Source organism: Artemia franciscana, chromosome 4 (assembly GCF_032884065.1).
Source record: "Artemia franciscana chromosome 4, ASM3288406v1, whole genome shotgun sequence".
Lineage (NCBI taxonomy): Eukaryota > Metazoa > Arthropoda > Branchiopoda > Anostraca > Artemiidae > Artemia > Artemia franciscana.
In genome coordinates, this window is record NC_088866.1 from 33469590 (window position 1) to 33473664 (window position 4075).

General features: G+C 27.4%; 1 long non-coding RNA gene across 1 annotated transcript; it reads left to right on the forward strand.

Moving 5' to 3' along the window:
- The first annotated feature begins 2035 nt into the window (after nt 1-2035).
- LOC136026327 (uncharacterized) lies at nt 2036-3200 on the forward strand. The gene is made up of 2 exons (XR_010617267.1): nt 2036-2397; nt 2828-3200. It is a non-coding gene; the product is annotated as an uncharacterized LOC136026327 (long non-coding RNA).
- The last annotated feature ends 875 nt before the right edge of the window (nt 3201-4075 follow it).

Sequence of the window (4075 nt, forward strand, 5' to 3'; positions counted from 1 at the left end):
TTTTTTCTTCTTTTGTATTAGTGTATATATATATATATACTAGCTGTTGGGGTGGCGCTTCGCGCCACCCCAACACCTAGTTGGTGGGGGCGCTTCGCGCCCCCCCCAAGCCCCCCCGCGCGCGTAAGTCGTTACGCGCCATAATAGTTACGCGCCATTGTAGTTGTGTCCCTATGTCCCACCTGTGAATATAGATAGATATATATATATATGGTTTTAACTACGTAAAACTTGCGAATATACAACATTCTTTGCTGTCCCATTGTCTTTGCATATAAATAGATTGTCAGGTTTACCGACTCTTGAACATGCAACATATAATGGTCCATGGGAAAACAATCTGTATTCAGATCTATACCTCATGATTCTAATGATTGCCCTTGAGCTTTGTTGATGGTGATTGCTAATCGACCATTCCCTGTCCCGGTGTCCCGGTCGTCATTTACATCCCCCTGTTTCCCCCGGTGTCCCCGTTGTAGTTGTGTCCCTGTGTCCCGGTCGTCATTTATATTCCCTGTGTCCCGGGTCCCGGTCGTCATTTGTATCCCGGTGTCCCGGTCTGTATATACATTCGTTTTTTAGTTTTGTTTTTCTCCTTTATTTTTTTCCTTTTTTTTTCTTTTTTAGCTTATTTAGATTTTTAGATTTTTTAGTTTTTTTATTAGTTTTTAGTTTTTTTTTCTTTTTAGTTTTTTTGTCCCGGTCGTCATTTATATCCCCCTGTTTCCCCCGGTGTCCCCGTTGTAGTTGTGTCCCTGTGTCCCGGTCGTCATTTATATTCCCTGTGTCCCGGTCGTCATTTGTATTTTTTTCCTTTTTTTTTCTTTTTTAGCTTATTTAGATTTTTAGATTTTTTAGTTTTTTTATTAGTTTTTAGTTTTTTTTTCTTTTTAGTTTTTTTGTCCCGGTCGTCATTTATATCCCCCTGTTTCCCCCGGGTCGTCATTTATACTCCCTGTGTCCCGGTGCTTTGTTGATTGCTAATCGAACATTCCTTTTGTCCTGGTCGCTTTCTCTTGAGTGTCGTCATTTATTTTTTTCTTTTTTAGTTCTTTTAGTTTTTACCTTTTTTAGTTTTTTTTTGTTTTTAGTTTTTTTAGTTTTTTACCTTTTTTTAGTTTTTTTAGTTTTTTTTAGTTTTTTAGCTTTTTTATTTTTTTATTAGTTTTTAGTTTTTTTGTAGTTTTTGCCTTTTTTTTAGTTTTTTTAGTTTTTTAGCTTTTTTATTAGTTTTTAGTTTTTTTTGTAGTTTTTGCCTTTTTTTAGTTTTTTTAGTTTTTTAGCTTTTTTATTTTTTTTATTAGTTTTTAGTTTTTTTTGTAGTTTTTGCCTTTTTTTTCTCTTTGAGTGTCGTCATTTATTAGTTTTTTCCTTTTTTTTTTAGTTTTTTATTGGTTTTTACCTTTATTTTAGCTTATTTTTCAGTTTTTTCCTTTTTTTTAGTTTTTTTTATTTTTTATTTTTTTTAGTTTTTTACCTTTTTTTAGTTTTTTTAGTTTTTTAGCTTTTTTACTTTTTTTATTAGTTTTTAGTTTTTTTTGTAGTTTTTGCCTTTTTTAGTTTTTTCAGTTTTTTTTTTAGTTTTTTATTGGTTTTTACCTTTATAGTTTTTTTAGTTTTTTAGCTTTTTTATTTTTTTTATTAGTTTTTAGTTTTTTTTGTAGTTTTTGCCTTTTTTTAGTTTTTTCAGTTTTGACGTCACCTGATCCAGTTTTTTCAAGTGACGTCACCTGACACATCCATCCATCCATCCATCCACAGACAACTTATTTTTATATATATAGATATATATATATATATATATATATATATATATATGTATATACACATATTTTCATATATCTATATATATAAAAATAAGTTGTCTGTGTGTGGATCTGTGGATGGATCAGGTGACGTCATGTTTGTCCGCATATGACGTCTGAATTATTTCACACTAATACAAAAGAAGAAAAAAACTAAAAAAGGTAAAAACTACAAAAAAACTAAAAGAAAAAAAACTAAAAAAGCTAAAAAACTAAAAAAACTAAAAAATGGTAAAAATCTAATAACTAAAAAAAAACTGAAAAAAATAAAAAAAGGCAAAAACTACAAAAAAAATAAAAACTAATAAAAAAACTAAAAAAGCTAAAAAACTAAAAAAACTAAAAAAAACTAAAAAAAAAGGTAAAAAACTAAAAAAAACTAAAAACTAAAAAAGAAAAAACTAAAAAAAAGGAAAAAACAGAAAAATAAAAGAGAAAAAGAAAACTAAAAAAATATGAATAAATATATATAAAAATAAGTTGTTTGTGGGTTATGTCTGTCTGTCTGTCTGTCGAGTGACGTCGTGTTTGTCCGCATATGACGTCTGAATTATTTCACACTAATACAAAAGAAGAAAAAAAACTAAAAAAGGTAAAAACTACAAAAAAAACTAAAAAGAAAAAAAACTAAAAAAGCTAAAAAACTAAAAAAAACTAAAAAAAGGTAAAAAACTAAAAACTAAAAAAAACTGTAAAAACTAAAAAAAGGCAAAAACTAAAAAAAAAATAAAAACTAATAAAAAAACTAAAAAAGCTAAAAAACTAAAAAAACTAAAAAAACTAAAAAAAGGTAATAATCAAAAAAAAACTAAAAACTAAAAAAGAAAAAACTAAAAAAAAGGAAAAAACTGAAAAATAAGAGAAAAAGAAAACTAAAAAAATATTAATAAATATAAAAAATCTATATATATAAAAATAAGTTGTCTGTGTGTGGATCTGTGGATCAGGTGACGTCATGTTTGTCCGCATATGACGTCTGAATTATTTCACACTAATACAAAAGAAGAAAAAAACTAAAAAAGGTAAAAACTACAAAAAAAACTAAAAAGAAAAAAAAACTAAAAAAGCTAAAAAACTAAAAAAAACTAAAAAAAAGGTAAAAATCTAATAACTAAAAAAAAACTGAAAAAAATAAAAAAAGGCAAAAACTACAAAAAAAATAAAAACTAATAAAAAAACTAAAAAAGCTAAAAAACTAAAAAAAACTAAAAGAAACTAAAAAAAGGTAAAAAACTAAAAAAAACTAAAAACTAAAAAAGAAAAAAAACTAAAAAAAGAAAAAACTGAAAAATAAAAGAGAAAAAGAAAACTAAAAAAAATATGAATAAATATATATAAAAATAAGTTGTTTGTGGGTTATGTCTGTCTGTCTGTCTGTCGAGTGACGTCGTGTTTGTCCGCATATGACGTCTGAATTATTTCACACTAATACAAAAGAAGAAAAAAAACTAAAAAAGGTAAAAACTACAAAAAAACTAAAAAGAAAAAAAACTAAAAAAGCTAAAAAACTAAAAAAAACTAAAAAAGATAAAAAACTAAAAACTAAAAAAAAACTAAAAAAAGGCAAAAACTAAAAAAAAAACTAAAAACTAATAAAAAAACTAAAAAAGCTAAAAAACTAAAAAACTAAAAAAACTAAAAAAAGGTAAAAAACAAAAAAAAACTAAAAACTAAAAAAGAAAAAACTAAAAAAAAGGAAAAAACTGAAAAATAAGAGAAAAAGAAAACTAAAAAAATATTAATAAATATAAAAAAGTAAAAAAATGGTAAAAACTACAAAAAAACTAAAAACTAATAAAAAAAACTAAAAATCTAAAAATCTAAATAAACTAAAAAAGAAAAAAAAGAAAAAAGGAAAAAAATAAAGGAGAAAAACAAAACTAAAAAACGAATGTATATACAGACCGGGACACCGGGATACAAATGACGACCGGGACACAGGGAATATAAATGACGACCGGGACACAGGGACACAACTACAATGGGGACGCCGGGGGGCACAGGGGGATATTAATGACGACCGGGACACCGGGACACAAGGAATATAAATGACGCCCGGGACACTCAAAGAGAAATCACAGACTGGAACTCCGGGACACAAATGACGACCGGGACACAGGGAATATAAATGACGACCGGGACACAGGGACATAACTACAAAGGGGACGCCGGGGTGCACAGGGGGATATATAAATGACGATGGCGACTCAGGGAATGGTCGATTAGCAATCACCATCAACAAAGCTCAAGGGCAATCATTAGAATCATGA